Consider the following 21,260-nt stretch of genomic DNA (forward strand, 5'->3'; position numbering starts at 1 on the left):
TGTGGTCAGTTTCAGACAGCCTGTGGCCACGGCTCCCTGGTCAGCAGCAGGCCCTATTGAATGGGAGCCCTGGGCAGGCACTGGGAGGGAGGCCTGAGGTGTGGCTCCTGGAGCCTCACATCTGCTGCTCTGTCCTACAGCTACAACCTGTCCTGCCACTGAGGCCCATCCCAGGAGGCCAGCCACGCCCTCAAGGCCAAGAAGACCAGGCCATGAAGAATCTCAGGCCCACTGAGTGCCCAGGTGGCAGGGGCAGAGTGCCTCAGGGCTCAGTGAAGTTTGGGCTGAGCGTGTGCTCTGGGAGTCAGACAGCTGCACAGGGCTCCCAGCTCCACTGTGATCAGCCCTGTGACTGGAGTAGGGGACTCACTGCTGTGGTACTTGAGCATCATTGTCATAAATTTAATGTGTCTGTCTAATCCTTTTCTCTTTTTATCTCTTTCTCTATAATCACCATATACTACTGATCTCTGTTAGTGTTTTTGTTCAAATAAATAAACATATATTATATAGTGTGTATTATACGTTCTCATTATTTCTTCACCATACTGCATGATTCCACTCATACGAGGTACTTAGAGTAGTTAAGTTTATAGAAACACAAAGTAGAAGAGTGGTTCCCAGCTGCAGGAAGGTGGGTGAGGTGTTTAATGGGTACAGAGCTGTAGTTTTGCAGAATGAAAAACACTCCCTATAAATGTGGAGGATGCTCGTAAAACAGCGTGAATGTGCTTAATTCCTTTGACCTGCACACTTAAAAATTGTTAAAATGAAAAAACAAATTGTTGGCTGGGCACAGTGGCTCATGCCTGTAATCCCAGCACTTTGGGAGGAGGAGGTGGGTGGATCACCTGAGGTCAGGAGTTCAAGACCAGCCTGGCCAACATGGTGACGCCCCGTCTCTGCTAAAAATACAAAAAATAGCTAAGCGTGGTGGTGCATGCCTATAATCCCAGCTACTCAGGAGACCGAGGCAGGAGAATTGCTTAAACCCAGGAGGTGGAGGTTGCAGTGAACCAAGATTGCACCACTGCACACCAGCCTGAGCAACAGAGAGAGACTCCATCTCGGAAAAAAAAAAAAAAAAAAGGACAGACCATATATATCTGCAATAGCATGAATGAATATCACAATTATACTGTTCCATAAAAGTAAGTAAATGTAAAAGTATACATACTATACAATTTAATTTATACAAAATCCAATAAGCCGACAAAACTGGAGTCCTGGCTTTCAGTAATACTGGAGTAGCTTGTTGAATTAACATAGATTATAATGATGACACCCAAATAACATATATTGTTATAGAAACACATCTACATAATACAAATATGACCCATGTGTGAGTAAGAACTGAATGGGGATTTCAGCTGTGCCCACTATAGGGGAGATAGGTATTGACATTTGAATCCAGCACAATTAACATCATTTGTAAACAATAACACCACTCTTGTTCAAAGGTACACAACAGAATTAAGAGTCTCTCTAATGATTCTTTATAGTTTTAGTACCCAACTTTAAAATTCATGAGACATGTGAAGAAACATGAAAATGTAACCCATACGCAATTAAAAAAGCAGGCAGTAGAAGTGATCCTAAGATATTCAAGGTGTTCTAATTCAGGATGTTTAAAGGCAGCTATTATAAATCTGTTCATGGGGGTAAAGGAAAATGTTCTAACAATGAAGAGATGTGGAACCTCAGCAAAGAAATGGAAATTATGAAACAATAGGAAGATAAGGAAATTTAAAAAATACTTTTGAGCTGATTCAAAGGTTAGAAGCAGAAGACAGAGCAATAGAAATTGTCCATTCTGAATTAAAGAGTGAAAAAGCTTAAAGAAAATGAAGAGTCTTAAGAGACCTGTGGAGCGATTGAGTCCAAGTTGGAGAGGGGACAGAAAAATTAAATGAGGTACAAAGCAAACTAATAGCTGACAACTTCCAAAAATTGGTCAAAATCCCCCAATTTTTATACCCAACATGTCAACACACCCCTCCAAAAAATACAAATAAATCCATACCAAGGCCATATTGTGATTTAGGAGACTGGCAGGACAGAGCTTTCTATTGACTTGCTGTGATTTCTAATTGTAACTACTTAGAAGAATGAAAAATATGTTCTCCTTAGAGTTTTTTTTTTCTTGAAGAAAGTCCCAGTTAGGCACAGATGACTGACAGTTATTAAAGGCCAACGACTTTCCAGCCTTCTCTTAAATTTCCAGTGTCTTACGTTGGAAATTATTTAAATTTGTTTCTTTCCCAAATCCTGCAGTAATATTGATACTCCAGAAAGACGTCCCACGGAGATTCTGCTCTTCTGCATCCGTTCTGCACAGAGCTGAGGCTGTGCCTCCTCTAGTTTCATTAGCGTGTAGTCGTGGGGTACTTCGAGTTAATCTGGAAAATTAAATATTAAAATGGATTCAGGCTGGGTGCGGTAGCTCACGCCTGTAATCCCAGCACTTTGAGAGGCCGAGACGGGTGGATCACTTGAGCTCACGAGTTTGAGACCAGACTGGCCAACATGGTGAAAGCCCATCTGTACCAAAAATACAAAAATTAGTCAGGCGTGGTGGTGGGTACCTGGGGAGGCTGAGGCAGAACATTTGCCTGAACCTCGGGAGGCGGAGTTTGCAGTGAGCCCAGATCGGGTCACTGCACTCCAACCTGGGCTACAGAGTGAGACTCCGTCTCAAAAAAAGAAAAAGAAAAATGGATTCAAAGAATTATCACTGTTAAGTTCCACCAGCAACTTATTAAATGTGGTTCCAAAAGGATATTTAAAAAGGGAAATTAAAATTGTTTCCAAGAAAGCCCTATTCACAGCAGCAACGCAGACACTGTTCATGACTTCACCACACAAACTTCCCTCATGTATTGGGAGGGACCAAGGGGCTCTCTGGTTCTGCACCTGCGTTAATTACCACCGGGAGGTGCACACTAGGACCCCAAGGCCTGGGACCAGTCTGGGTCGGGGGCAGAGAAGCGGTGGATGTGGCTCCCGAAGTGTCTTAGGGGCTCCCTTCCCTGTGGCTGTTTCCTGAGTGGATGCAGCAGGGTCAGGCCTTTCACTGTGACGTTTTCTACTCCTTATTAGAGTGGCAGGAGCGTCCCTGTGAGAGGCCTGACCCAGGTGTGGGCCTTGCAGCCAGCCCCGTGTCCAAGGGGCACTCCTGGGAGTGCAGAGGAGGATTTGTGACAGCCTAGAGGATAGAGGAAAAGGTGGCTTTGAAAAGGCAAGTGCCAGGTTATCAGGGACCGCGTATATCTATTTCTGGCAGTCAACTGACAGTTTCGGACACTCACGAGGGAACTTCCCGAGTGGGATGCCAAGAAGTCGGAGAACTGTCAGACCCTTGGCCGTTAGTCCCAGTCCTACGCAGGGACTACATTGCGCATGTCCGAAGGGGCGTGTCAGGGGTGGGGCGAGGAGGAGGGGCGGTGCCAAAGGGGAGAGGCTGCCCCCAAGGGAAGGAGCCTGGCGAGGGGAAGGGGCAGGGGCAGGAGAAGGGGCAGGGGCGAGGGAAGGGGCAGGGGCGAGGGAAGGGGCAGGGGCGAGGGAAGGGGCAGGGGTGAGGGAAGGGGCGGAGCGAGTACCCCTCCAGGAAGAGGAGCCATACTATGGCAACCCTTACAGGTTTGTGACCGCTCCTGGTCCCCTGCTGCTCCGTGAGAAATCAAACTTCTGGCAATGACGAAGCATGAAGCCAGCATCTTAGGGAGAGGTAGTGACATAATTGCACGGTAAGACCAGCCGCCCTGGTCTCGCTGTCTCCTGGCAGGCAGGAGAGGTGTGGAAACAGCCAGGCTCCCCTTAGCATGGCAGAACTGCTCTGGACTCGGGGAGGTGTGGATTCGAGGGCGGGAGCTATGCCTGGCATACTGGGAGTTGTCATCTTTGATTAGCTTCCAGTTTTTTAATTGCAGGGCGACCGGATTACCATCTCAGCCAGCATGAACAGGGGGTGGCACGCAGTACTGAGGGGGGAAGCCGGGCTGTGCCGGCTTCGCTGTGCATTCTGGGAGCTGTAGTCTCTTCACCGCTCCTGCCCGTTGTTTCAAGCGCTTCGGGACTACAATCCCAGTATTCCCCGGGCTCGGGGGCGGGGCGCAGTTCTCGTGGGAGGAGCGAGGCACCGCGCTCCTGGCCAGGCAAGCTGGAAACGGTATCTCTTAACGGTTCCCTGCCCCTTGGTGGCAAGGCGGCTGGACTAGAATCTCAGCAGGCGACATGCGAGGAGGCGGGCAACCCAGGAGGGTTGGGCAAGGCAGTGTGGACCTCGACGCTTCCACAGCGATGCTGGCTACTGATCGCGGGCACCTCTTTGCCATGGGAAGTGAGTCCGGAGAGGGACAGGAGGGGGAGGTCCAGGCTGGGCAGTGAGGATGGCGTGATGCCGCGAAGTGCACCTGCCCTTGTCCAACTCGGACGGGTGTGGTCCTCACCCCACTTCTCGCTGCTAGGCTGGGTTCCCTCTCCCACCTGCACCCGAGGTCTTTCCTGGGCATCGCGCCTGCTCCAGCCCAGGGAGCCGCCTGCTTTCCTAAGCTGCTGTGGGAACTGGCCTGAGGTCCGGGCGCTGTCCATTGTACCTCTCTACCCTCTTTTGTCTCTAGCCAGAGCGCAGTGCAGCCGCTATGGCTAGAAATCCGCCGCCTGGCCAGCCTGTGCACAAGTTCAGAGCTTTGCAGGGGGTGACATGGACTGTGGCTTCGTGAAAATGTCACCCTCACCAGCGCCTTTTTCGCAGATATGGATGTTGAGGCGGCAGGGAGTGTCATTATTGGTTTACCCAGGAGATGCTAAGAGCAGAGGAGAAAATCTCACTTCCCAGGCGTGTCCTTGGTGCGCCATTTCCCGCCAACCCATTTGGTGGAAAGTTCGCCAAATAGCTACCTAAAGATGAAAATGGTTTAGGCATTTTACACGTGACATCAATGGCCTAATCTCAACTGAGGCCTGACTGGGCAGTGTCTCAAAGATGCAGATGGCGACCTGATCCTCAGGAACAGGTGGTGCTCCAGCTTTGTGGAAGCCCAAGGTGTGGAGCACTTGGGGCATCTTTGAAACTCCTCAGGCTTCACAACTTTGCTTTGAATGGAATGTTCATCACCCCCGGCATTCACGGAGTTACCTTTACTCTCTCGGGCTGATCTGTTTAATTTTTCTATCTAGACAATGGAAACTTCTGGGAGTACTTCTAGTTTTGTGTAGCTTCCTAATCATTGATGTCCCTTATTTCCATATGTCCTCAGGGACAGTTTTGATTCTGGAACGGCACCAGCTTTTATGCTTTTTATGTTTAATCTGTAAAAACCATGGTTTTTTACATGAAAATAAGACCTTGCTCATATCACACATTACAACAGGCTTCATTCGTGATTCCTGAATGTGGCTTACTATTAAAAAAAAAAAAAACCCTAAAAACCCTGGTAATGGATATTAGACACTGTAATTGTACTTTGTAAAGAATTTTCTCCTTCAGGATCAATTACACTTGGGCTCATCAGCACCTTTGTAAATAGGGGAACAAGAACCATGCAGCATCTATGGATGTGGTGAGATGAAGTATAGGTAGACCACAGCACAACATTCTATTCCCTTGTTTTCAGTAGAGTCTGTGGGATCAAGTACCCATGTTCCTCCCCCATCCCTCAATATTCTCATTTTACTCCTGACTATTCCCTCTTTTTTTTTTTTTTTTTTTTTTTTTTTTTTTTTTTTTTTTTTTTTTTTTTTTTGAGGCGGAGTCTCGCTCTGTCGCCCGGACTGGAGTGCAGTGGCCGGATCTCAGCTCACTGCAAGCTCCGCCTCCCGGGTTTATGCCATTCTCCTGCCTCAGCCTCCCGAGTAGCTGGGACTACAGGCGCCCGCCACCTCGCCCGGCTAGTTTTTGTATTTTTAGTAGAGACGGGGTTTCACCATGTTAGCCAGGATGGTCTCGATCTCCTGACCTCGTGATCCGCCCGTCTCGGCCTCCCAAAGTGCTGGGATTACAGGCTTGAGCCACCGCGCCCAGCCAACTATTCCCTCTTTAGGTGGGAGTTTCTAAATACACTTGTCCGCAAGTGTTGGTGGGGCTGTTGTAATGTGAGGGTATCCGTCATCTGTCACCTTAAAGATGAATGGAGAGGGTTTTGTGCTCTGTGTTCAAGAGGCACTGCTGTTGGGTGTGTGGCTGCAAAAACAGGTGATCTCAGCTGTCCCCAGCAGCTGCCTCACAAGATTGGTCCTGATGCAGCCACAGCTGCTGTTCACAGAGCCAGGAGCTCCTTGCAGTTTGGTGTATTCTGCTGAGATTTGTGGCTCCGGTCCTTCTCTGCTCACCTCATTCCTGGTAGTATCTGCCCAGCTGCCTTGTTTGTTCCAGTGTTTCCTGGGAGCCTGTTGTGTAACTGCATTTCAGAGGATCTTTAGGGATTCCACCCTCACTTCACCAGTCACTCTATATTGGCCATGCACTTAGCTTCTTGTGGCCCCGTGTGTGTCCTCTTCAGTGCAGCTGTGAAGAGTTCTAGTTAGGGATAGATCTCATTCTCATGCACCTCAGGCTGCTTTGAAAGCTGATCATCTTATTCCTTTTGTGTATTTTGAAGTCTGTTGCTGTATTTTTTTTTTTTTTTAAATAATGTGGACCCTTGCAATAACAGTAACAGTCACTTTTAAATATCTTTGTGAATTTAACTCTGGCAACAATTTGATGAAGTTGACATGTAGTTCCCATTTTATAGGTGAGGAAACTGACACTTGGAGAGGTAGAGTAGCTATATTTACTTCACACAAGCTTTTGATGAATTTCAAGTCTCAAACTAGGTCTTCCTCTAAGGTATGACTGTGGTATATACTTTGTGTTTCCCTGCCAGCGTCCTGAAGGGGTCCACATCCCATTTCGACTCCATTTTCTTCTTAATGACAGGAAACTTGCAGAAACAGGCCTTTGGTTGGAGAGAGCACTTGGTGGCACTTGGCCTTGCCTGTCCTTCACCTTTCCCTTGGCAGGGCTTAGGTGATTTGAGGGAGCTGGAGTAGTGGTAGATCCCAACCACCACTCACCTGGAACGCTTGTTGTTATGTAAAGATAACACCCACTCACTTTTTGAGGTGTGATTTTTTTATTCTAATTATTCCTCTGGGCTTTCTCTTCCAGGTTTGTGCTGTGCACTAACATGTAATTCAAATACTGATGAAAACAAAACTATTGCACTCCTACCAAATGGTAACAATGTGTATTTTTTTCTTTTTCTAGTTATAAAAGAAATGCATGTTGTTTGAATAACGGCAGATCATAGAGATCTTTATGTAGCAGAAGTCTCCCATGTCTTCCTCTTTGTTCCAAACTCACTCTCTTCTTAGAAGGAATCATTATAGCTTGGTGTTTATTCTTCTGGATGTTTTCTGTAAATTTATAAATACACATAAATTTGGCCAGGTGCGGTGGCTCATGTCTGTAACCCCAACACTTTGGGAGGCCGGCGGGGAGGATCCCTTGAGCTCAGGAGGTTGAGGCTGCAGTGAGCTGTGATCATGCCATTGCACTCCTGTCTGGGCAACAGAGTGAGACCCTGCCTCAAAAAAAAAAAAAAAAAAAAAAAAAAAAGATAAATACATGTACAGTTTTTGAGCACAAATTGTATCATACTATATATATACTTTTTTTTGCTATTTCCCAAGCAATATATCATTTACATTATTCCATATCAATGCACAAGATTCTATTTTTAATGTCTTAAATGTATTCCAAAGAACGGGTGTACAAGATTTGTTTTACTGTTTATTCTTTGATAGAAACTGAGATTATTTCTAATTCCATCATTATTAAAAAATGCAGCGATAAGATTCTTGGACATAATTTACTACACTGACAACTAACCATTCAGTTTATCTTGCCTTCTTTTAGTCAGAGAATATGTCATGAGTTTACTTTATGATTTGATTCATAAGGAAATTAATATTATGACTGGATAAGACAATTGTGAAGAAACTGCACTTTGAGGTTGTCTGTCTCTGTATTCTGATGGAAAAGCGTGGAATTTAGAAGCATTGCTCACTCCTTCAGTTTCTAACAAGTCAGTATTCTCATAGCAATTTAAATTTAAATGTTTGAATTGTTTCTCCTTCCCTCATTCAGGATAAGTGTGTTGTTTTTCTGTTTGTGAAACTTCCGACTCCGGGGTATTTCAGCTGGGCTTTAGAGAGGATAACTCCCATATTGCTGTTGTATCTATTTCTCTTCAGCATCTGGCTGCATGTGGCAAAGATCATAGAATTAGACCAGGTCCTGTATGTATTTTGGGATGAAAAATTCAAAGTAATCAACTCAAGAAGGGACTCTACAACTTTGATTCTTAACAAAAGATTTCCTTTGATTTTCACCAATCTTTATGATTCCTAGAAGAAATTCACCCAGGGGTGAAGCATGTGGTTCTCTTGAATAATGTTTTTTTGGGGATTTGCACATCGAGTTTCATGAGGCATACTGTTTTACAGGTTTTTTTTTTTTTTTTTGGTACTGTGTTTCTCCGATTCTATTGGAGAGTATACTGGTATACTAGCTTCCTAAAACATATTGGGAAATGTTCCCTCCTCTGCTACTTTTAGACAATATTACACTAATAATGACAAGCTTTCTTCTGAAAATGCTCTGAAAAAAAAAATGTAGTGTGGGCCGGACCAGCACGGTGGCTCACACCAGCACTTTGGGAGGCCGAGGCAGGCGGATCACGAGGTCAGGAGTTCGAGACCAGCCTGACCGACATGGTGAAACCCCATCTCTACTGAAAATACAAAAATTAGCCAGGCATGGTGGCATGTGCCTATAATCCAAGCTACTCAGGAGGGTGAGGCAGGAGAATCACTTGAACCCAGGAGGCGGAAGTTGCAGTGAGCCGAGATCGTGACACTGCACTATAGCCTGGGTAAGTGTCGGATGCCTTTTCTCTTTTGTAGTGGGTAATATTATTTATCTTGATTGGTATTTACCCATATACCTGCCAATGGTTTAATGAGCCCCCATCTTCTACTCTCCAATCTTACCCCTATTTCAGCCACTCCTCCCTACTTTCTGGTACTCAGTCCTGTGTTTTTCTCTCCTCACATTCTCAACTTTGTCTCTTTAACGTGGGGACTTTCATGCGCTGCCTATATCCTTCCGCCCTGCACTGCGAAAGGCACTGCAGGCTCTAAGCTGGGGCAGCAATGTGGTCCCCTCAGTTTCAGCCTCTAGACCACTGTCCTGTGCTCCTTGCAGATGCTTCTAGTGTCTGGAAACATCTGGTTCATGTGGTTGGTCTGGCTTCCTGTGTGTTTGGTGCCAGAGGGAGTCTGTTTCTTGCTCTTCCACCATACAGAGAAGGCAAAGCTCTGAACGTATTTTGAAATCAATTCTTGGTTATTTCTTTTGGACTGAAATACATTGTCTATTACTGTATGATGACACAAATATTGTAGCTTAGTTTGTGGTAGTTAGAATTTCACCTTTATTTATTGTTTTACAGGCCATGCCACCATGCCCAGCTAATTTTTTATTGTTTGTCAGAGACATGGTCTCACTCTGTGGCCCAGGCTAGTTCCAATTCCTAGGTTCACAAAATTCTCCCACCTTGGCCTCCCAAAGCACTGGAATTACAGGCATGAGCCACTGTGCTTGGCCAATAGCTAAAATTTTAGGATTATTATGTACAGTACTGTGATTAACCATATTTAACTTATTCACAGACAAGGCTTTAATAAAAATTACTTCATGTTAGAATATTTTTCTTCAATTTTTTTCAAATTAGTTTTCTTTTTTTTCCCCTAATCTTTTTGTTCTAGCCTCAATCACCTTTACCCTGAGTTTCTATGTTTCTGTCCTGGGCAGCAGAGGCAACTCCATGGCTGATGGGCTTGTGGCTCTGTGTACTTGGAGCTCTTTCCAAGTAAGACTTTGTGACCAGGAGACCTCTTTTCAGGACAGATCACCTGCATTGCATGTAAAACAAAGAGCCCTTCCAGGCCGGGAGTACTTAGCCAAAATCTTTTTGCTTTCGCATTTTATTTTTGTTTGTTAGGTTTTTTTTTTTTTTTTTTTTTTTTTTTTTTTTTTTTTTAAGACAGTGTCTCTGTTGCCCAGGCCGGAGTGCAGTGGGACGATCTCAGCTCACTGCAACCTCTGCCTCCCGGTTCAAATGACTTTCTTGCCTCAGCCTCTCAAGTAGCTGGGTTTACAGGCTCACACCATGGTGTCCTGCTAAGTTTTGTATTTTTAGTAGAGACGGGGTTTCACCATGTTGGCCAGGCTGGTCTCGAACTCCTGACCTCAGGTGATCCACCTGCTTTGGCCTCCCAAATTGCTGGGATTAAGGGTGTGAGCCACCACAGCCGGTGAGTTTTCGAGTCTTTATCCATCATTGGACACAATAAACATCCAGACACACAGATGTTCCGCAACATGTCTATGAGTTTAGAGACTGGATGTTTCTTTTTCCAGTGATCCTGGTTCTTGACCTTCTCATTTAAGGTTTTGTCATCTCCTGGAAGCAGACACAAGGTCTCCTTAAGCCCTGTCAGTGTAGAGGGAGGGTCTTTAAAAAGCACCAAGTTTACATTGTGAGTATTTCAAGATGCATCCACATTTCTCTGTCTCTTCCAGGCCAGTTCTTGGAGATACTAGGAAGCCAAGAGTTTCCTCCAAGAATGGAGATTCCTTGGAAGTGAGGTTCACCTTGAGTCAAGAAAGACGAATCACACGTGGTCAAAGGCCATTGCCCAGGGTCTCAAGAGTAGCCAGAAAGAAGAGCTGGGGCCGACGGGTTTGTGGGGGTCCTCTCTCCCACCTGAAAAGCTACCGCTGCCTGCTGACCCTCTCAAGAGGAGACCTCTCTGGGCTCCAGCACCTAAAACAGATAAACCTGGGAGGATGCTTCTCTCCTCTGTGTCACACGTGTACTGGAGAAAACCTGTGTATCTAAATGACCAAAGAAAACTGTGAGAAAAAGTGCAAAATCTGTGCCAGGCCATTCAGTGTCTGGCTGGGGCTCTGTGTGCACATGCATTCCAAGAAGACTGGAGAGTGCCAAGCCTGTGGGAAATGTCCCTCAGACCTGCCTCTGCCTGGAGTATGACTGCCCATCCAGGTTCATGATGCAGAACTGTCTTTAAAAGGTGACTGCGGATATAGAGAGAGGGATTTCTAACCCTGATAGAACACGACCAGCTGTTGCACTGAGGAAAGCTGCATCCACCCATGACATGCTGCTCAAACTGGCCCGGAACACACTCTACTACTACATTTTCTCTTTGTGGGTGAAAGGAGAGGGTGAGAGAGGAGAGGAGTGTCCACACAGACATGAGAAGCCTGCAGATCCAGATGACCCCTTGCTGATCAGAATATGAAAGATTGATTTGTGAAAACAATGACCCTGTAGCAGATAAGCTTCGAGAGCAGGCTTCAACCACACGTCATATGGACCCACTGGCGGGGAAGTCTGCCCCCACTCTACGTTGATGGTCTGGGGGTTACCATTACTGAGACAGATTTAAGAAATAATCTACCTGTTGGTGAGATCCGGATGGTCACTGTTGTGCAGAGACAACAGTGTGCTCTCATCAGCTTTCCACAGGGCAGGCTGCGGAAATGGCCACTGAGAAGTCCTTTTGTAAATTCATTGTCCATGACTGCAGACTTACTATCAAATGTAAGAAGATTCCAAGCTCTCAAAGAAAAGGAAAAAGAGAAGGATGGAACCGCAGACTCTGGGATCCTGCCAGAGCCTATTTCAGTGCTGCCAGGAGCTCCTCCTCCCCCTGCAGCTCTGGTCCCCACCTTGGAGCCTCCTTCCAAGGAGTGAGATTACCTTTCTGACTTTCTCTGGCCACAGACAACTTTTCTGACTTTTTCTATCCTTGGCACCTGCTGAGGAGAGGAGACCCACGGACCTGGGCTCCTGGGCCCATTCTTGCCCTGCTTCTTGATCGTGCGACTTGAAGGCATTATTGTGTGGTGGAAGCGGGGCCCCAGGACCATCTGATCGATGGTCTCTGGCCTCTGCCCCACTGATGGTCAGATGGTGGCCACTCAGAGTGTGAGAGCCCAGCCATCACTGCTTCCTTGAGTTGAAGAGGTTGGAGGCTGGTCCACCTGCTCCTATCCCACCCTCGGCGATGTGGATGGTTGCTTTTTGAGCCTGGTAACGTCACTGCCTTGGCCCTCCCAGGCATTCCCTGCCTTGGCTGGGGGGCCTGCGTACCCACACACTACTTTAAGGGGCTTGCCCTTTCTTGGGCCAAATTCTAATTTTGGCCAGTGCCCCAGGAAGCTCAGTCCCCTGTTTTGTTATCTTGGCTATTTCTGGGGGACCTATGGTTCTCCTGGGTCCCTTTTCTCCCAGGGCTTGGGCTGGGCTGGGCATCTGTAGGTCTGGGATATTTGCCCTGTGAGGGAGGCTCTGTCACACAAGTGGGCAGGCATGGGGACATGTGATAGGCGCTGGCTGGCTAGGGCTCTGCAGATGCCACAATCCTTCTGCCCTCCAGCAGCCTCTGAGTCCAGCTTCCCCATTGACACTGATTTCACCCAGCTGAGGAGCTGTCTGGGGTTGTCTGGGTGCTGTCTTGGCTCCTTTAAGGCTGTGCTGCTCAGTGGCCCCTGAGAAAGGTCAGGTCCAGGTGCCACAATGCAAGGGGAGTGTCTGTGGCCCTACCACTGGGGTTTTGGTGGGCTGGGCAAGGCCTGGTTGTGGGAGCCCTGATGGGTTTCAGGGCCAGGGCCTGTCCTATGGTCCTGGGGGTGTCCAGGGAAGATGAAAGAACAAGGGTTTGACATGCCTGCTCAAAGCTGCACTGTGGACACCATGAGCCCTGGATGTCCAGGTCCATGGGGAGTTTGGGAGAGAATTTCAACACAGAACTCACCAAAAATCCCATGGTCTATCCTGAGATAGGAACAGACTTGCCACATCTTGAGCCGCTACGCCACCAGAGAGTGACCTGCTGTCCTGGGCTCTATGGAATTCTCATGCTGCTGGGTCTTGGCCTCGGTCAGCTTCTGGGCTTCTGGAGCTGGGCTGGCAGACCAGGGAGGGCAAACCCCTCCCCCTTGGGAAGGGTCTCCATGCTGAGGGACGCCCGCAGAGGTCAGGGTGTCAGAGACACTCGCTTCAGGACCAGGGCCTTCCTAGGGATCTTTATATGTTTATCTGAATGGAAAGCAAACTTGGTCCACTTCTCCCCCAAGCCCATCTGACCCTTGTACAGTTTGGGTTTTTGGAGTCTTGGGGTCTCTGGTAACCCACCTGGTCTGACACTGAGGAAACACCTGCAGAATGCTGATCCCACAGTGAGGGGTGTGTGCTGCCTGGGGTATGGGTGCTTGTGAGTGAGGGTACAAGGGTGTGTTCCAGCTGGGGTATGGGCACTCGTTGAGTGAGGGTCCCTGCTGATTTCACAGTGAGCGGGTGTATGCTGCCTGGGGTATGGGAACTCGTGAGTGGGGACCCCTGTTGCTCTCTGGCCCTGTTGGTGCTCGCAGCTATGGGTGTGGGCTGGCACAGATGGGACCGAACCCTCCAGGGCCCTCCAGGGTTCTTCTACAGCAGGAGGGGAAGGGTGTGGTGGGGGCTTGGAGGGGTCTTGCCCTCATCCCCTGCCCTGTTACTGAGGTGAGTCCAATGCCTGCCCTGGGGCCCAGCTGGCCTGTTTTTAGAAAACTCTTAGAGAAGGAAGAGGAGGAGGAGAAGGAAGGCCTGGGGAGCAGGGATGGAGCACTCCCCACTATTTATTGTCTTAGATGGTGACTCAGGAGGGGACCTGGTGCTGGAGACCACCTGCAGGGCAGGTCACAGTGCATCCTTCTGAGCTCAGCCATGGAGGCCCTCAAGTGCCTGAGAACCACATCATCATCCAGAGCCCAGGTCTGGGACAGTGTGTCTTGGGAGAGCTCCCACAGAACAAACAGGGAGAGCTTCAGGAGAGGGTCTAGGTTTGGGACTGGGCGTCAGACCAGGAGGGATCTCCTGGGAGGGGTCTGTGCCTTCACCCTGTTTCTGCCCTGGGCACCTCGCACTGGGCAGTGCTGGGTCATTTCTGGACATCCCTGGGGTCCAGTTCTGCACAGGAGGCAATGGATACAGGAAGGTCCAGGCAGGGAAGTGTCTGACACACTCCTGCCTTTTATCTGAGTTGTGTCAGGGGTGGGTTCAGTTTCCAGGAGGATTCATGGTTTCCTCTCCAACCCACCAGAGTTGAATTGGTTTGGCCCTCCCTCAGGGCTAAAGCAGAGGGTCCTGTGGGCAGTGTGGGCACTGCCCTTGGGCCAGGTTTGATGTGCTTGTGTGCTCCCCCAGCACCCTCGGGCACATGGGGACAGGGTTCTGTGCACTTTCAATGCCACATATGCCCTGGCTGTGAGCATGTGCTTGCCCTGCAGAAGGCAGATATACTAGAGCCTCAGGATGAGCTTCTGATGAGCTTGAAGTAGGAATTTATGAGGACAGCAGGCATGGGAGGACCTGGTCCTTCAAGGTGGAAGGCTGGTGGCCTGAGCAGGGCCTACTAAGTCCTCAGTCTGTGGTGCTGGGGGCCCCCTATGCATGAGATGAGACCTCCCACAGGAGGCTGGATCAGATAAGGTCTTGCAGCTTCTTATAGGGGTGGCCTCATCTCCATCAAATGTGGTCCCTGAAAGAGGGGGCTCCCCAAGTACTCTCCCAAGATGAGTCTTGGCCCAGTCTGCCCAGGATGCTGGCCCTGAGTCCCAGCCCCAGTCATGTGATGCCCCCTCTCAGGCAGGACATGGACACTGTGTACCCTGCAGGGACCTGCCTCTGCCTCCTGCACAGAGGAAGGGAGCTGGGTCCTTCTGGAGGAGCCAGACCCCTCAACTGGGGAAGCCAGGCCCTGTAGGGCAGCAGGGTCCCTGGCCTGGGGTCTCCTGTGCACACTGATCCCATCAATCAAGCACTGTAGGAACCATTTTAAGGTGGCAATCTGGGTACACAACATTTGCTTGTCTGCACAGAAGGAGCAGAGGTGTTCAGAGCCCCCTGGACTGCCCCGAAAACCTCACTATTCCAGGCCCCTCTGCAGATCCTTCCCAAGGCCAGAACTCCAGGCAGTAGGCTGGGCTGTCACCCTCTTCTCTGATGCCCTACCCCTGTCCTGAGACCTCCCCTTGCCCCTCAGATGCCCCATCCCTCTGGATTACCCACCTGCCCTGGGACCCTCCATGCCCCACACGCCTTACTTGATGCTGCATCACTCTATGAATGTGATGTGGCTTGTGAAAGTGTGGCTCACATCTAGGTCATTCTGGTGCACATTCACTGAGGACATCTTGGCCTGCTTCATTTTCTATAGAGCAGGGCCAGGCCTCAGAACAGACACAAGACTCACTGTCAAAACTGCTGTCATGAAGTAGTGGTTCTGGAAGGAAAGGAGGCTTTTTCTGCAGAAACTTCTCATTTCCAAAGTCAGGCAAAGTCAGCAGCGCGCAGCTCACCTGTGTTGCCCACACAACTGTCTGCCCAGGATATGTGACTGACCCCTTCCGCCCCCTTGGGGTTGACTTTCCCTCCATCTGGGTAACTGGGCTTCTGACATGGTCTGGCATATGCATCCTGCTCTGGCTGGGACTGGAAGGACCAGAGCTGGTGTTTCCCTGGGTTCTTGGCCTTCGCCTTCTTGACATTCAGTAGGGGTGACCATCCTGGGCCCCAGACCTCTGTGAGGATTCCTTTGTAGACCCAATGAGACATCTGTGGACAGAAGAATGCTCTGGTGAGACAGTCCTCAGGGTGACCCCAAGGGGGATCTGAACCTAAGGATTCTGGAAGTTTCCAGCCTTTGTCTCCATGGTTCCTTAGGAGAGGTTCAGTCTGCCTAGGACTGGGCCTCCCTTCCCATGAATAAAGAGTGAGCAAGAGCTCAGGTTGTGAACTCTGATCTGGATTTATTCCTTCCTTTGGGGTGACCAGAAGGTGTTCCTGTTTCTGGCTTAGAAGTGACCCAGGCCCTGGCATCAGATTCCTCCCAGCAAGGTGATCCTTGCAGGGATGGGTAGGAGGGCTGGGGACCAGGCCTGTTGTCCTTTTGGTGAGGAACATGTACCCTTCTCTGAGAGGCAGGCAGCACCAGGCAGCAACAATGGGCACCTGTCCTAAACCCTGAAGAGCAGTCATGGGGGACATTCACCGCTGTGCCTTCTTACTGTTCCTAGATTTATTCCAGTTAAGCATTCATAGCCATTTATCTGTGTGTCTGATGCCCTGATGTTTTTGCTGTAGATAAGAAGTGATGGAGTGAACTGAGCTGCCAGGCTTCCTGGAGTGATTCTTGGATGCTGGGTCTTGTGCTTAGGGGCCCCGATGTGACTTAACTGGAAGAAGCTAGAATAGGACAGAACCCAGCCCCTGATGAGTGGGCACTGGTGGCCCGGCCTCATGACCACAGGACACACTCTTCCCAGGGCACAGACACCCTGAGCTTTGGTTAGGTCTTGGCCTCCAGGTAGGGCCTGGTGGGCAGCGGGCAGTAACTCCTGAGACACTACTGTGATTCTCAGTGGTGGCTGTGGTAAAACACCTGCAGGGCTGGAGTTTAGTGTGAGATTCATCAGGAACTGTGGCCTCTCCCAGTGACGGTGTGTCACTCCCACTCACCAGCACCCATGCCCACAGGCCACGGCCTCTGCCTCACCAAACCCCCACCAAGTCGCCCATCTGTGGAACAGCTTCCATGCAGCAGGGTCAGGCTCTTACCTCCACCTCCAGGGCACAGACAGGGGCAGCTCTGTCTCACTGTAAGGCCATGAGGAGAGCTGAGGACCTCGACAAGGCTGTGGGCCATCCCCTTTCCCGAGCAGGCCTCAGGGAAAGACCAGCCCCATCCTCATCTGACCCAGGTCTCAGCACAGGAGCCTGCATAGGGAAGAAAGGACAGACAGGGCCTCCGTGCTGGCTGACACTCAGGAGGGGTCGGGACAATGGAGCAGAGGGAGCACAGGGCCAGGCAGGGGCTGCTGAGGATCCATGGGGGCTCAGGCTGCACCATGGGGCTGTCCCTCCTGGGCTGCAGGCAGCATCCCCTGTGGTAGCTGAGAAAGTCCAGTCCTGAGATGGGACAGTGCTGCCCAGGGGTGTGTGGCTGGGCCCTGACAGCAGTCTCCCAAAAAGTGACCACATCACCAGGCTCAGTTCCAGGAATGCTGAGAAGTGCCCAGTACAGCGAGGATGCACCTGGAGCCCATCCTGTCTAATGGACTCTGACCATCCCACGTCCATCTGCCTCTCCTGCATATCGGCCACCAACCCTTCCATTTTCCTCATTTCTCCACGATGTCTGACCCAGAGGCTGTGACCCTCTCTCCAGCCACAGTGGCCCTTCTTTTACCCTTGTCCTGTCAGAGCCCGTGAACAAGACTCCCCAGACCCATCCACATGCCTGGCTTGTCCACTTACTAATTGTGTTGCTGTGCACTGCCGGAGTGGCACCAGAGGTGATGAGGGTGACTGAGGGCCCCACAGGTGGCCAGCTTGGCCCTTTACCCCATCCCTGACCTCAGGGGATTCTCAGTGCTGTCAGCCAGCAGCCCTGGCTTGGTTGGGGCACCTGACTGTCCTCCTCCTACTGTTCTTTCTTGACTCAGCCTCTCCCACCTGTCCTCTGTCTGTGGTGCTGACCAAGCCAGCAGGGAGCAGATCCCCAGAGGGTGCTGCTGAGCTTTGGGGACTGATTGAGTCTCCTCTGCTGAGGGGGTCCCAGGTGAGTCGCTGCCCCTGGTTCTACATCATCTGCTGTCCTCTTTAGCACCATCCACCCCACCCCAGGCCGGCTCCATGCAGATGCATCCCTGAGTCACCAGTCTCAGGGTCCTCTGTTGTAGGATGGAGATTACTGTACCTGCTGTACACATTCATATTTATTGTATGAAATAAAGTATAGAATCTAAGTAATGAGGATTTTGATTTGCATTTTCCTGATGATTACTGATGTTGAGCAATTGTTACCCATTTTTATATCTTTTTAAAAAGATAAATGTCTATTCAGGTTCTTTGCTTGTTTTTATATCAGGTTATTAGATTTTGGTGAGTTTTCTCTCTTTTTTGCTATTCAGTTGTGTGGGCTTCTTATGTATTTTTATATTAATCCCTTATGAGATATATTGTTAGCGAATATTTTCTCTGAGTTCATAAGCTGCTTTTTAATTTCATTGATTGATTTCTCCTGTGCAGAAGCTTTAGGGTTAGATGTACTCCTACTTGAATTTTTGTTTTTTGTTGCTTGTGCTTTTAATGTTTTATTTAATAAATTATTATCTGAAGCAATGTCAAGGAGCTTTTGCCCTATGTTTTCTTCTAGGAGTTTTACAGTTGCTGGTTAAATAGCAATGGGATATCACCTCCCATCTGTTAGGATGGCTGTTATAAAAAGGACAAGAGATAACAAGTGTTGGTGATGGTGTGGAGAGAAGGGAACCCTTGTACAATGCTGGTTGGAATGTAAGTTAGTACAGCCATTTTGGAAAACAGAATGAAGGTTCCTGAGAATCTAAAAATAGAACTACCATATAGCTCAGCAATCCCTCTTATAAATTATATATCAACAAGAAATGAAATCAGCATCTTGTAGAGATATCTGCACTCCCCTCTTCCCCATGCCCCACTGCAGCATCGTTCCCAACAGCCTAAGCCATGGGATGAAGTTACTGTGCATTGATAGACGAGTGGAGAAAAAACTGTGGGGGCAGGGGGTGTGTGTGTGTGTGTGTGTGTGTATAATAGATAATATACTATTTTTCAGCTTTAAAAAGGAGAAGAAACTGCCATTTGTGATAATGAACCTGGAGGATATTAAGCTAAATGAAATAGGGAGAGAGAAAAATACTGCATAATTTCTGTTATATATGAAATGTTTAAAAAGGTTAAATACATAGAGACATGATAGAATGATGACTTGGGGGAGAACAAACACAAGTCAACATTTCAGTTTATAAAATAAATGAATCTGGAGGACTAAAGTACAGTTTAAAAGTAATAGTTACTATTTTATATTATACACTAGTAATTTTTGAACAGGGTAAACTTTAGGTGCTTTGACACCAAAAGGAAACTACATGAGTTCATGCATATGCTAAATTGTTTGACTGTAGTCATCATTGATATGGATACAAATATATATAATTATGGGCTTATTAAATTTAAATCTTATAAATAGGTAAAAAAGAATAAAGTTAATTGGAAAACTGTGTCATTAGACTTGATTTTGCCTAAATGATGAACTGAAACTACCTCCTAAATATTAATATTTGTACATCATATACACTTCATATATTGGAAATATGTTTAAAGAAAAGGAATTATAAATTTTAATAAACACAAAATGACACAGTAAATGCAAAATGGTAGAAAGAGATGAAAATTTGATTAATCAGAGTGGTTAACGCTTAGATATAATTAATGATGTGTTAGGAGCAATTTCAGACCATTTACAAGTAGATTTAATACCAAAGAGTTTATGTGTACATGGAGATTAAATGAAAGAAATATACATTTACAATGATATTAATTGATATTAAAATGATTATGGAAAGAAACTGTCTGGTATAGAAAAAATAAAGAGTATTAAGTAACTATTAGAAAGTTTGAAACTTTATTAGAAAGTTAATCAAGTGGAAAACTGATCAGCATTTTTGAGCACTGATCAAAGGATGGACATAATTTTCTAACACCAAGAAAATCATTTGATATTGCAAGGTTTTAAACCTAAATTAGTGTCTTTAACTTCACAAAGTCAGAAATCCTATAAGCAATGTTTCTTGAACACTGTAAAATGACAATAAAAATTAAAGTGTAACCCACAAGTAAGATGTAGCCACATGCAAATTTCCTTTCAGATTGCTTTGTTATTTTTTGGTTTCAAGTGAATTTTTATTTTAATAGGTTTTTGGGGAACAGGTGGTGTTTGATTACAGGGATAAGTTTTTTGTGGTTATTTCTGAGATGTTGGTGCACCCATCACCTGAGCAGTGTACACTGCACCCAATGGGTAGTCTTTTATTCCTAAGGTTGTTTTAAATGACATCTAGATTAAATAGAACATTAAAACTGAGATTACTTTTACAGCACCAGAGAAATGCTAAGGAGGAAGCTTTGTGACTGAAACCAAAAGACTGAATTTATATATTTATTTCTACTAATTAACATTCTTAATTTTATAGAAAAACAGCAATTCTGCCCACGTGCAGGAGTTATGCATTACAGTGGAGCATGATCACTTCAGATATTTGTCCAAAACATAAAAATTCTTCCAAGTATTAAGAAAATATTTATACTTCACAGATAATGTTAGTGTATAATACATGGGCATTCCGATGTTTTAAATAAGAAAAATTGAAATTTCTCAGGGGATACTGTTCTACATAAAATATTTATGTAAAGATTTTTATTCCTATATGCATGTGGACATTTGATATTTTAGCACAGAATAACATATTCTCAAAGGTCATTTAATGTAGTAAATTAAAAACCTTTGAAATTTACAGGAATTCTAGAACTGCCCAGCAGAGCTGATAGAAAAATATGGGAACTTCCCAAGAGCAGAAGTGAATCAAGAGGCAAATTCACAGGAGTCATGAAAGCGAGAAGTTAGAGCTGCCTGCAGGTACAGCTCTGATTGCAGGACTGATTACACAGACCTCAAGCCTGTGAGGATTGTCCACTCTGTCCCTTGCAATAAACAGAGAAAATTACTAACTGGGGCCATCCCAAATGTGAGATCTCTATAACGTAAGAACAAAGTTGTAAATTATGAAGCACACAAAATAAGCCTCCCAAAAAAGGGAAAGAAGAAATTATATACACATAAACTTCACAGATTGGAAACATATTTAAAAAATTAAGTAACACAAACAGGGAAAGAGAATATCAAAGTAATTTTGAAAGCACATGAAGTTTTAAAGCGGGCACTGGGGGCAGTGGCTCATGCCTGTACTCCCAGCACTTTGCGGGGGCCAAGGCAAGAGTATCACTTGAGGCCATGAGTTTGAGACCAGAGTAGGCAACAAAGCAAAAGCTGTCTCTGCAACAAATAGATATAAAAAGATAAGCCAGGCACGGTGGTGTGTGCCTGTAGTGTCAGCTACTGGGCAGGTGGAGGTGAGAGGGTCTCTTGAGACCAGGAAGTTGAGGTTGCAGTGAGCTATGACCACCACGGAACTCAAGCCTGGGTGACAGATTCTTTCTCAAACACACACACACACTAAACACGCATGTTTCGCAAAGACTCAG

General features: G+C 47.2%; 1 long non-coding RNA gene across 1 annotated transcript; it reads left to right on the forward strand.

Moving 5' to 3' along the window:
- The first annotated feature begins 3,752 nt into the window (after positions 1 to 3,752).
- On the forward strand, positions 3,753 to 10,779 carry LOC115898130. Its single transcript, XR_004057844.1, has 3 exons — positions 3,753 to 4,339; positions 7,945 to 8,069; positions 10,631 to 10,779. It is a non-coding gene; the product is annotated as an uncharacterized LOC115898130 (long non-coding RNA).
- Positions 10,780 to 21,260: the final 10,481 nt, after the last annotated feature.

This window comes from Rhinopithecus roxellana, chromosome 6 (assembly GCF_007565055.1).
Source record: "Rhinopithecus roxellana isolate Shanxi Qingling chromosome 6, ASM756505v1, whole genome shotgun sequence".
Taxonomy (NCBI): Eukaryota; Metazoa; Chordata; class Mammalia; order Primates; family Cercopithecidae; genus Rhinopithecus; species Rhinopithecus roxellana.